Source organism: Delphinapterus leucas, chromosome 4 (genome assembly GCF_059928025.1).
Source record: "Delphinapterus leucas isolate spDelLeu-1000000601 "Yukka" chromosome 4, BTC_Dleu_Yukka2, whole genome shotgun sequence".
Taxonomy (NCBI): Eukaryota; Metazoa; Chordata; class Mammalia; order Artiodactyla; family Monodontidae; genus Delphinapterus; species Delphinapterus leucas.
The window spans coordinates 49,009,689-49,023,626 of NC_143132.1; the positions used below are offsets into that span (position 1 = coordinate 49,009,689).

The 13,938-nt window shown below is 36.6% G+C and overlaps 1 protein-coding gene across 30 annotated transcripts in view; it reads right to left on the reverse strand.

Moving 5' to 3' along the window:
• The window catches only part of SENP7 (SUMO specific peptidase 7), a 172,213-nt gene that overhangs the window by 63,485 nt on the left and 94,790 nt on the right, over positions 1-13,938 (reverse strand). The window lies entirely within an intron of this gene.

The window sequence follows — 13,938 nt, forward strand, 5'->3', positions numbered from 1 at the left end:
ATGAAATCAAAAAGCTTCACTACGAAAAAACAAGTAAACATAGAGAAAGACAGTAATGTAGGAAATAAAGGGCAAAAAAGCTATAAGGCGTATAGAAAACAAATATTAAAATCACAGAAAGTCCTTCCTTATCAATAACTGCTTTAATTGTAATTAATTCAACCCCAAACAAAAGATAAAGACTGGCAGAATGGATTAAAAATATATGATCCAAGACTTCCTTGGCAGTCCAGTGGTTAAGACTCTGCACTTCCACCGCAGGGGGTGCAGGTTGAATCCCTGGTCGGGGAACTAAGATCCCGCATGCTGCATGGCATGGCAAAAAAAAAAAAGATCCAACTATAGGCTGTCTACAAGAGACTCACTTTAGATTCAAAGATACAAATAGGCTGAAAGCGAAAATATGAAAAAAGATATTCTATGCAAATACTAGCCAAAAGAGAGCAAGGGTGGCTATACTAATATCAGACAAAATAGACCTTAAATCAGAAGTTCACAGGAGAGAAAGAAGGACATTATATATTAGTACAAGGTTCAATACAACAGGTGATTTAACAATTGTAAATACTTACACATCTAATATTATCAAAATATATTAAGGAAAAAATTGATAGAACAGAAGGGAGAAACAGACATTTTCAGAGTAATAGTTGAAGACTTCAATACCCCACTCTCAACAGGAAGAGAACAACCTGACAGAAGATATGTAAGGAATTAGAAGACTTAAACAAATAAAATAAACCTATGAGACCTAACCGTCATATACAGAATACTCTACCCAACGAGAATATGTATTCTTCTCAAGTGTACAAAGGACATTCTCCATGATAGCTGTATTTTAAGACAAAAAACTACATCTCAACAGATTTAGAAAGATAAATATCATACAAGGCATCTTCTCTGACCACACAGGATGAAGTTAGAAATCAGTAACAGAAGGAAAACTGGAATACTCACATCTTTGGAAATTAAACAACACACTCTGAAGCAAGCAATGGGTGTAAGAAGATATCACAAGGAAATAGAAAACGCTGAGGGATAAATGAAAATGAAAGGACAACATATCAAAACACATGGGATGAAGCAAAAGCAGTGCTAAAGGAGAAATATACAGCTATAGATGCTTACACCAAAAAAGAAATATCTCATATCAACAGCCTAACTTTACAACTTAAGGAACTAGAAAAAGAACAAACTAAATTCAAAGGTAGTGGAAGTAATAAAATAATAAAGATAAGAGCAGAGATAAAAAGAGAATGGGAGAAAAAAAAGAGAAAAATCAACAAAACCAAAAGTTCGTTCTTCAGAAAGATCAATAAAATCAACAGACCTTTAGCTAGATGGACTAAGAAAACGAAGAGAAGATTCAAATTAATAAAATCAGAAATGAAAATTAAAACATTACGACCAGCCCGACAGAAATAAAAAGGATTAGAAGAGAGTATGATGAACAACTATATGAATTGGATAATGTAGATGAAATTAACAAATTCCTACTGACACAAAACCTACTAAATCACAAGTAAATAGAAAATCTGAATAGACCCATAACTAGTAAGGACATTGAGTCAGTAACCAAAACCTCCCAATAAAGGAAAGCCCTGGAACTGACAGCCTCAAACGGTGAATTCTACCAAACTTTTAAAGAACAACTAACAGATAATCTTTTCAAACTCTTCCAAAAAACTGAAGATGATGGAATACATCCTCATTCTGTGAGGTCAAGCATTGATTGCCCTGATAGCAAATCAATTCAAAGACACTACAATAAAAATATAGGCCAATATCCCCAAGGAACATTGATGCAAAAATCCTCAATAAAATACCTCAAATGGCTCATATGGTTATATACCTTAACTACATGGATTTACTCCCAGGATGCAAGGATGATTCAACATACAAAAATCTATCAACACACCCCATTAACAGAATAAAAGTGTAAAACCACATGGTCATGTCAATTAATGCAGAAAAAGCACTCCACAAAATTCAATAACTTTTGCTAATAACTAAAAAATAAAATTCGACAATCTAGGAATAGAAACTACTCACCTCAACATAGTAAAAACCATATATTAAAAATGCACAGGAAACATCAAACTCAACGATGAAAGATTGACAGCTTTCCTTCTAGGATCAGGAATAATGCAAGGATGCCCACTTTTACCACTTCTAGTCAACACAGTACTAGAAGTTCTAGCCAGAGCACTTATACAAGAAAAAGAAATATAAAAGCATCGAAACTGGAAAGAAATAATCTGTGTTTGCAGATGATATGATCTTACATGTAGGAAACTCTAAAGATTACACACACACATACACAAAAACAAAACTGTTAGAATTAATAAACAACAACCAAAAAAAGGAAACTAAGAGAACAACCTATTTACAATAGCTTCAAGAAGAGAAAAAGAAACTTAGCACTTAACCAAGGAGACAAAAGACGTGTACAATGAAAACTATAAAACGTGGCTGAAAGAAATTAAAGAAGACATTAATAAATGGAAACACATCCCATGTTCATGGATTGGAAGGCTTAATATTGTTAAGATGTCAATACTACCTAAAGCAATCTACACACTGAATTCAATCTTATCAAAACTGCAGTAGCATTTCTTGCAGAAATATAAAAACTTATCCTAAAACGCATACATGATGACCTTAAGGAAACCGGAAGAGCCAAAAACAATCTTCAACAAATTTGGAGGTCTCACACTCCCTGATTTCAAAAATTACTACAAAGCTATAATAATCAAAACACCATGGAACTGGCATAAAGACAGATATAGAGATCAATGTAATAGAACAACACCCAGAAATAAACCCTCGCATATATGGCAGATGATTTTCACATGGCTGCCAAGACCATTCAGTGGGGAAAGGACAGCCTTTTCAACAAAGCATGTGGAGAAACAGAATATCCACATGCAAAAAGAATGAAGATGGACCCTCACCTAACACCCTACACAAAAGTTAACTCAAAATGCATCAAAGGCCTAAATGCATAAGCTGAAACTATAAAACTCTAGGCATAGGGGAAAATGTTCATGACACTGGATTTGGCAAAAATTTCTTGTATATGACACCAAAGCATGGGCAAAAAATGGAAACATAGATATATTGGACTTTATCAAAACTGAAACTTCTGTACATCAAGTAGCAGTATCAGTAGAATAAAAGTCAACCCACAAAATGGGAGAAAATATTTGCAAATCATATTTCTGATAATATATTAATATTCAGAATATAGAGAGAACTCCTAAAACTCAAAAATAAAAAACAGAAGACGGCATACTAGGATGATGGGGAATTCACATCTCCGCACAACTAGGACACTTACCAGGCACTGGTGGGGGACCATGGACACCAAAAAGGACAGAAGGAACCCCCAGCAAGTGGTTGTTTCAATTATACTTTTATTTTTCCTAATATATTTTTTATCTTTCTAATTTTATTTTGTTTTTTACTCTTTGATACTGTACTGCTCCTCTTTTTCTTTATTGCTTGCTTTTTTTTTTTTTTTTTTTTACCGTGCCACAAAGCTTGCGGGATCTTGGTTCCCATTCCGGATGTCAGGCCCAAGCTACTGTGGTGGGAGCTCCGAGTCCAAACTGCTGGACTAAGAGAGAACCTCAGACCCCAGTGACTATTAATCGGAGTGAAGCCTCCCAGAGGTCCTCATCTCAGCACCATGACCCAGCTCTATCCAACTGGCTGCAAACTTCAGTGCTGTAAGTCTCAGGCGAAACAACCAGTAAGACAGGAATACAGCACCACCCAGGAAAAAAAAAAAAAAAGAAACAACAAAAACACATGTTACAGATGAAGAAGCAAGGTAAAAACGTAAAAGACCAAATAAATGAAGACGAGATACATAACCTACCTGAAAAAGAATTCAGAGTAATGATAGAAAAGATCATCCAAATTCTCGGAAACAGATGGAGAAAATACAAGAGACACTTAACAAGGATCTAGAAGAACTAAAGAGCAAATAAACAGTGAGGAACAACATAATTACTGAAATTAAAAATACTCTAGAAGGAAGCAATGGCAGAATAACTGAGGCAGAAAAAACAGATAAGCGAGCTGGAAGATAAAATAGTGGAAATAACTGCCAGGGAGCAGAAAAAAGAAAACACAATTGAGGACAGTCTCGGAGACCACTGGGGCATCATTAAATGCATCAACATTCGAATTATACAGGTCCCAGAAGAGGAAGAGAAGAAGAAAGGATATGAGGAAATATTTGAAAAGATTATAGTTGAAAACTTCCCTAACATGGGAAAGGAAATACTCATTCAACTCCAGGAAGCACAGAGAGTCCCATGCAGGATAAATCCAAGCAGAAATAAACCAAGACACATATTAATCAAACTATCAAAAATTAAATACAGGGCTTCCCTGATGGTGCAATGGTTGAGAGTCTGCCTGCCGATGCAGGGGACGTGGGTTCGTGCCCCAGTCCAGAAAATCTCACATGCCGCGAAGCGGCTGGGCCTGTGAGCCATGGCCACTGAGCCTGTGTGTCCGGAGCGTGTGCTCCGCAACAGGAGATTCCACAACAGTGAGAGGCCCGTGTTACGCAAAACAAAAAAAATTAAAAAATAAATACAAACAAAAAATATTAAAAGCAGCAAGGGAAAAGCAACAAGTAACATATAAGGGAATGCCCATAAGGTTAACAGCTGATCTTTCAGCAGAAACTCTGCAAACCAGAAGGGAGTGGGCAGGACATATTTAACTGATAAACGAGAAAACCCTGCAACCAAGCCTACTCTATCCACCAAAGATCTCATTCAGATTCGACAGAGAAATTAAAACTTTTACAGACAAGCAAAATCTAAGAGAATTCGGCACCACCAAACCAGCTTTACAAAAATGCTAAAGCAAATTCTCTGGGCAGGAAACACAAAAGAATGAAAAATCCTACAAAAACAAACCAAAAACAATTAGGAAAATGGTAATAGGAAAATACATATCGATAACTACCTTAAATGTAAATGGATTAAATGCTCCAACCAAAAGACCCAGGCTGACTGAATAGATACAAAAACAAGACCTGTATACACGCTGCCCACAACAGACCCACTTCAGACCTAGGGACACGTACAGAATGAAAGTGAGGGGATGAAAAAAGATATTCCATGCAAATGGAAATCAACAGAAAGCTGAAGCAGCAATTCTCATATCAGACAAAACAGAATGCAAAATAAAGACTATTAGAAGAGACAAAGAAGGACACTACATACTGATCAAGCGATCGAACTAGGAAGAAGATATAACAATTGTAAATATATATGCACCCAACATAGGAGCCCCTCAATACATAAGGCAAATGCTAACAGCCATACAAGGGGAAACTGACAGTAACACAATAATAGCAGGGGACTTTAAAACAACTTTCACCAATGGACAGATCACCCAAAATGAAAATAAATAAGGAAACACAAGGTTTAAATGATACATGAAACAAGATGGACTTAATTGATACTTACAGGACATTCCATCGCAAAACAACAGAATACACTTTCTTCTCAAGTGCTCATGGAATATTCTCCAGGATAGACCATATCGTGAGTCACAAATCAAGCCTTGGTAAATTTAAGAAGATTGAAATCATATCAAGTATCTTTTCAGACCACAACACTATGAGACTAGGTATCGATTACAGCACAGAAGCTGTAAAAAATACAAACACATGGAGGCTAGACAATATGCTACTAAATAACCAAGAGATCATTGAAGAAATCAAAGAGGAAATCAAAAAATACCTAGAAATAAATAACAATGAAAACATGACCACCCAAAACCTATGTGACGCAGCAAAAGCAGTTTTAAGAGGGAAGTTTATAGCAATACAATCTTACCTCAAGAAACAAGAAACATCTCAAATAAACAATCTAACCTTACACCTAAAGCAATTAGAGAAAGAAGAACAAAAAACCCCCAAAGTTAGCAGAAGGAAAGAAATCATAAAGATCAGATCAGAAATAAATGAAAAAGAAATGAAGGAAACGATAGCAAACATCAATAAAACTAAAAGCTAGTTCTTTCAAAAGATAAACAAAATTGATAAACCATTAGCCAGACTCATCAAGAAAAAAAGGGAGAAGACTCAAAAGAATTAGAAATGAAAAAGGGAAGTAACAACTCACACTGCAGAAATACAAAGGATCAAGAGAGATTACTACAAGCAACTATATGCCAATAAAATAGACAACCTAGAAGAAATGCACAAATTCTTAGAAAAGCACTACCTTCCGAGACTGAACCAGGAAGAAATAGAAAATATAAACAGACCAATCACAAGCACTGAATTTGAAAGTGAGATTAAAAATCTTCCAACAAACAAAAGCCCAGGACCAGATGTCTTCACAGGTGAATTCTATCAAACATTTAGAGAAGAGTTAACACCTATCCTTCTAAAACTCTTCCAAAACATAGCAGAAGGAGGAACACTCCCGAACTCATTCTACGAGGACAGCATCACCCTGATACCAAAGCCAGACAAAGGCGTCACAAAAAAAGAAAACTACAGGCCAATATCACTGATGAACATAGATGCAAAAATCCTCAACAATATCCTAGCAAACAGAATCCAAAAGCACATTAAAAGGATCATATACCATGATCCAGTGGAGTTTATGCAAGGATTCTTAAATATACGCAAATCAGTCCATGTGATACACCATATTAACAAATTGAAGGAGAAAAACCATATGATTATCTCAATACATGCAGAAAAAGCTTTCCACAAAATTCAACACCAATTTATGATAAAAACTCTCCAGAGAGCAGACACAGAGGGAACCTACCTCAACATAATAAAGGCCATATCTGACAAACCCACAGCCAACATCATTCTCAATGGTGAAAAACTGAAAACACTTCCTCTAAGATCAGGAACAAGACAAGGTTGCCCACTCTCACCACTACTATTCAACACAGTTTTGGTAGTTATAGCCACAGCAATCAGAGAAGAAAAAGAAATAAAAGGAATCCAAATTGGAAAAGAAGAAGTAAAACTGTCACTGTTTGCAGATGACATGATACTATACATAGAGAATCCTAAAGATGTTACCGAAAACTACTAGAGCCAATCAATGAATTTGGTAGAGTAGCAGGATACAAAATTAATACACAGTAATCTCTTATATTCCTATACACTAATGACGAAGAATCTGAAAGAGAAATTAAAGGAACACTCCCATTTACCATTGCAACAAAGGGTAAAATATCTAGGAATAAACCTACCTAAGGAGAGAAAAGACCTATATGCTGAAAACTATGACACTGATGAAAGAAATTAGAGACGATACAAACGGATGAAGAGATATATACCATGCTCTTGGAGTGAAAGAATCAACATTGTGAAAATGACTATACTACCCAAAGCAATCTACAGATTCAATGCAATCCCTATCAAATTACCAATGGCATTTTTCACAGAACTAGAACAGAAAACTGCACAATTTGTATGGAAACACAAAAGACCCCGAAAAGACAAAGCAATCTTGAGAAAGAAAAATGGAGCTGGAGGAATCAGGCTCCCTGACTTCAGACTATACTACAAAGCTACAGTAATCAAGACAGGATGGTACTGGCACAGAAACAGAAATATACATCAGTGGGACAGGATAGAAAGCCCAGAGATAAACCCATGCACATATGGTCACCTTATCTTTGATAAAGGAGGCACAAATATACAATGGAGAAAAGACAGCCTCTTAAATAAGTGGTGCTGGGAAAACTGGATGGCTACATGTAAACGAATGAAATTAGAAAGCTCCCTAACACCATACACAAAAATAAACTCAAAATGGATTAAAGACCTAAATGTAAGGCCAGACACTATCAAACTCTTAGAGGAAAACATAGGCAGAACACTCTATGACATAAATCACAGCAAGATCCTTTTTGACCCACCTCCCAGAGAAATGGAAATAAAAACAAAAATATACAAATGGGACCTAATGAAACTTAAAAGCTTTTGCACAGCAAAGGAAACCATAAACAAGACGAAAAGACAACCCTCAGAATGGGAGAAAATATTTGCAAACGAAGCAACTGACAAAGGATTAACCTCTAAAATATACAAGCAGCTCCTGCAGCTCAATATCAAAAAAACAAACAACCCAATCCAAAAATGGGCAGAAGACCTAAATAGACATTACTCCAAAGATATACAAATTGCCAAGACACACATGAAAAGATGCTCAACATCACTAGTTATTAGAGAAACGAAAATCAAAACTACAATGAGGTATCACCTCACACCGGTCAGAATGGCCACCATCAAAAAATCTAGAAACAATAAATGCTGGAGAGGGTGTGGAGAAAAGGGAACCCTCTTGCACTGTAGATGGGAATGTAAATTGATACAGCACTATGGAGAACAGTATGGAGGTTCCTTAAAAAACTAAAAGTAGGACTACCATATGACCCAGCAATCCCACTACTGGGCATATACCCTGAGAAAACCATAATTCAAAAAGAGTCATCATGTACCACAATGCTCACTGAAGCTCTATTTACAATAGCCACGACATGGAAGCAACCTAAGTGTCCATTGACAGATGAATGGATAAAGAAGATGTGGCACATATATACAATGGAATATTACTCAGCCATAAAAAGAAACGAAATTGAGTTATTTGTAGTGAGGCGGATGGACCTAGAGTCTGTCATACAGAGTGAAGTAAGTCAGAAAGAGAAAAGCGAATACCGGTGCTAACACGTATATATGGAATCTAAAAAAAAAAATAAAAGTTCTGACGAACCTAGGGGCAGGACATGAATAAAGACACAGACATAGAGAATGGACTTGAGAACAAGGGGAGCGGGAAGGGTCACCTGGGACGAAGTGAGAGAGTAACATTGACATATATACACTACCAAATGTAAAACAGATAGCTAGTGAGAAGCAGCTGCATAGCACAGGGAGATCAGCTTGTTGTTCTGCAACCACCTAGAGGGGTGGGATAGGGAGGGTGGGAAGGAGATGCAAGAGGGAGGGGATATGGGGATATATGTATGCATATAGCTGATTCACTTTGTTATACAGCAGAAACTAACACAACACTGTAAAGCAATTATACTCCAATAATGATGTTAAAAAATAAATAAATAAAAAACAACCTGATTCATCAATGGGCAAAGGAGCTGAACAGACAGTTCTCCAAAGAAGATACATGAATGGCCAATAAACTCATGAAAAAGATGTTCAATATCAGTAATTACTAGGAAAAACCATATCAAAAGCACAATGAGATATCACTTCACACCCGTTAGGATGGCCATTATGCAAACACAAAAAATAACAAGTGTTACCAATGATGTGAAAAAACCAGGACCCTTGTGCACTACTGTGTCAATGTAAAATGGTACAGTTACTACAGAGAACAGTGTGGGGGTTACTCAAAAAATTAATAATAGAATTAAATGATCCAGCAATTCCACTTTCAGATATACACCCAAAATAATTGAAAGCAGAAACACAGATACTTGTACACTGATGTTCATAACAGTGTTATTATTCACAATAGCCAAAAAGTGGAAGCAACCCATGTATCCATAGACATTTATATCAGACTCCAGAAAGGCAAAAAGGAACCAAAACAATTAGAAAAGTTATCTCCAGACTGTTATTCTGGGTCTAATACCTCACTCAAAACATCACAAATTAAAACTGTAGTTCACTGACCTATTTTTATACTTGGGGTTGAGGAGGTCTTTCCAAGAATAAACCAAAACACTGGGGTCAAACACTGACAGGTTTTACAAAATAAAACTTTAAGTATCAATACTACAGAAGTTAGTATAAACAAAGTAAAATTACAAATAGGAAACCTAAAAAAATTTTTGCAACACATATAACAAAGAGTTAGTACCTTTCATAAGAGTTCTTACAAATCAGTAAGAAACAAATGAAACACCCCAATACATGCAAAGACTAAAGAAGAAACTCATGTGAGAAATACAAAATCCGTCTTCACTGAAATAAGAAATGACTGAAATGAAAACAATTTATTGAAAACAATTATGTTTATTTTTGCCAACAGGTCATCAAAAAATTTCAATATCACTTAATTCTGGATAAAGTACAGGAGAATGGCACTACAAGATTTGTAAGACTAAGTACACAAAGATATATATATAAATCCATTTATTGGGACTTCCCTGGTGGCGCAGTGGTTAAGAATCCACCTGCCAATGCAGGGGACACGGGTTCGATCCCTGGTCTGGGAGGATCCCACTTGCTGCAGAGCAACTAAGCCCGTAAGCCACAACTACTGAGCCTGCACTCTACAGCCAGCGAGCCACAACTACTGAGCCTGTATGCCACAACTACTGAAGCCCGTGTGCCTAGAGCCCATGCTCTGCAACAAGAGAAGCCACCACTATGAGAAGCCCGTGCACCACAACGAAGAGTAGCCACCGCTCGCTTCAACTAGAGAAAGCCTGCACGCAGTAACGAAGACCCAACACAGCCAAAACTAAATAAATAAAATAAATAAACTTAATAGACTTCCCTGGTGGCACAGTGGTTAAGAATCCGCCTGCCAATGCAGGGGACACAGGTTCGAGCCCTGGTCTGGGAAGATCCCACATGCCGCGAGGCAACTAAGCCCATGCACCACAACAACAGAGCCTGTGCTCTAGAGCCCATGAGCCACAACTACTGAGCCCGTGTGCTGCGACTACTGAAGCCCACGCACCTAGAGCCCGTGCTCTGCAATAAGAGAAGCCACTACAATGAGAAGCCCATGCACCGCAACAAAGAGTAGCCCCTGCTCGACACAACCAGAGAAAACCCACACACAGCAACGAAGACCCAATGCAGCCAAAAATAAATAAATAAATTTTAAAAATAAATTTATAAAAAAGGATAACTCCATTTATTATGGCATTGTTATACAGATAAAAAATGAAAAATACCCTAAATGTCCACCCATAAGGAAGTAAATATATGTAAAAGAAGATAAAATAGATCTCTATGTATTGATGTAAAAAGTTATCAAATTAAAAGATAATAAGTGATTTACTCCTCCAGCATACCTAGGTATTATTATCTTATCTTACAGATGGGCTAAACTGAGGTACAGAGAAACAGAAGTTAAGCAAATTGCCTGAGCTGCAATTCAAGTCTGTACTAAATAAGTTAATACAGGTATGGCATTTATCACAGTGTAATATCATAGTAAAGACTTAATAAATATTAATTAAAATTTGTTATAGGAATAGTATAAAGGTTAATAATTAAGTATCTATATGTTAAAATAATAAATTGACATCTAGAAAAAGCAAATATGCTACTTCAAGGTGACCATTTTAAATTTCCTATTCACTTTTGGTGTTTTCTATTAATCCTTTATTTTTGGCATAAAACACAAGACTTTTTTTCCTATATAATTACATTCAGGCTGTCATTAAAGTTGGTAATAACAGCTCTGAACAATAAAGACAAGCTAAGGCTAAAGTAAGACTTTTAGCCTTCATATAACATTTTTTCATAGGTATCATTCAAGGGCACAAGCACTGGGTTTTCAGAGGAAATCTCAGTTTTCAGCCATAGCCCCCGTTCTTCAACCCACCAACTTCTGGTTGCTACTTGACATTCTATCTTTGTAACAAAGTTGGCCACATTCTCTACAATAACAGAACAGTAACAATAATGTCAGAACATCATGTTTCCTTCTGAGAAGATCTAATTTCTATTTACTCTTTCTGATTTTAAGACAGGCAAACTAGGAGGAGGTTGGTTACAAGAGTCCCCTCCTCGAGCCTATCCTGTATTCATCCTGTATTTAGTTTTAATGGGGCATATCTACTGAAGTGATGATATGGCCATACTTAAAATTTATGGGGCACTCTGGATTCTCCTCAAAATGAACTCATTTTAAGGGAAGAGAGAACTAGTTTGGTTTAAGGAGTACAGTACTCCTTAAACCACATGGTAATACTAGTATGGCTGTGGCAATTGTGACTACCATTTATTGGTTACCTATCAAGTTCTAGGCATTTTACATAGGTTATCTCCTTAAATCTGCACAATAATCCTATAAGATGTGTATAATTATCCCTGTTTTAAAGATAGAATAGGTTAACTTGCCCAAGGTAAGTCAGCATGTTAGCAGTACAGCTAAAATCTGAATCCAGGCATCTGGCTCCAAAGTCTATGCCTATTCTAAATGCAAGAATCAAAGAATGAAAATTACCACCAAGAGAATGAATTTCCAGGGTCCATATCAAATACAACCTGGAAATTTCCTTACTATTTGGAAAGGACCTTAGGAGACCTAGAGTTCTCACTGAATAGATTTTAGAAAGAGCCAGAAATTTTAGAGTTGTTACTAGTAAATCTTAGCCCCAGGTTGGTATAAAGCCTGAAAAGTATAGATTACAATTTGATAGTTTCACAGAATCCTCACAATAGTGCTATTTTTCATAACAGCATGAATGTGCACTGATGTCATTTGAATTCCATGGGAACAGTACATAAGTGACTTTCTCTACAGAAAGTATCTTCAATAATAATTTTTTGTATGGTATTTTATTTTCATAAAGAATTCTCACAAGTGAGATTTTAAAATGATTATACACAATTTTGTGAGGTTAGAAACATTATTCAAAATTATTTCTCTTGGGCTTCCCTGGTGGCGCAGTGGTTGAGAGTCTGCCTGCCAATGCAGGGGACACGGGTTCGTGCCCCGGTCCGGGAAGATCCCACATGCCGCGGAGCGGCTGGGCCCGTGAGCCATGGCCGCTGAGCCTGCACGTCCGGAGCCTGTGCTCCGCAACGGGAAAGGCCACAACAGTGAGAGGCCCGCGTACCACAAAAAAAAAAAAAAAAAATAAATATATATATATATATATATATATATTTCTCTTTTTACAACTAAGGAAACCAAAGATCAAGGTTAAATGACATGAACATTAACCCAAGTGCACAAAATTCAATATGTATTGAGCTAAGCACTGGATATAAATGTAAATAAGATATGATCTCTCCTTAAGGAGCTCATGGTCTAGTACAGGAGGCAAATATAAACACTTACAGTGCAAAATGATAAATGCATTTCTACTATCTCTGATTCTACATTAAATTTATTAGTAACTGGATAATGCCACTGGAGCTCTTTTTTTTCAGCAAATTCAGAAAAAGTATAAAGTTAAAATTGTCACTGAGAATTTACTAAGTAGAACCTAAGTGAAACACAAAATATTTTCCAAAAGGAGAAAAATTCATAAAATTTTTAAGTTCATAAGAAATAAACAGAGTTTATAAAAACAGAATGTGTTAGAAATTAAGAAATTTGTTATAGATATTTTAAAAGGCAACCATAAATACTCTTTAATGTAATTAGGCTTACAAGAGAAATACAAACCAGAAGTTACCTTTTGGTTGGGGGTAGAGGGACAATTAAGACTGGATCAATAATTTTTCACTCAGATCAAAACTATTTATTGTACTGGTGGAAAGCAGAAAATAAAATAGAGAAGTTCACAGTAAATGAAAGTTAAAAGATCTAGTACTATTTACTAACTGACATCCCCTAGCTTTTTACTGCAAATTTTTTTCTTATTTACAGCCCCCAAATGAGCCTTTGCTAAAGCTTAAAACAAAAGCAACTGCTGATTTCCATTTCTCTTATTAGTACAGTAAGCCATGTTTGTTAATGGAATTCAGCTATCTCGGGCCATTTTTTGTGAAGAATGCATTCAGTCATTCATTCAGCAGATATTTAATGGCCAGGTACAGTTCTAGAATATGAGTATACAAATAGTGAATAAGAAAAGATGGAGGGGGGCTTCCCTGGTGGCACAGTGGTTGAGAGTCCGCCTGCCGATGCAGGGGACGCGGGTTCGTGACCCGGTCCGGGAAGATCCCACATGCCGCGGAGCAGCTGGGCCCGTGAGCCACGGCCGCTGAACCTG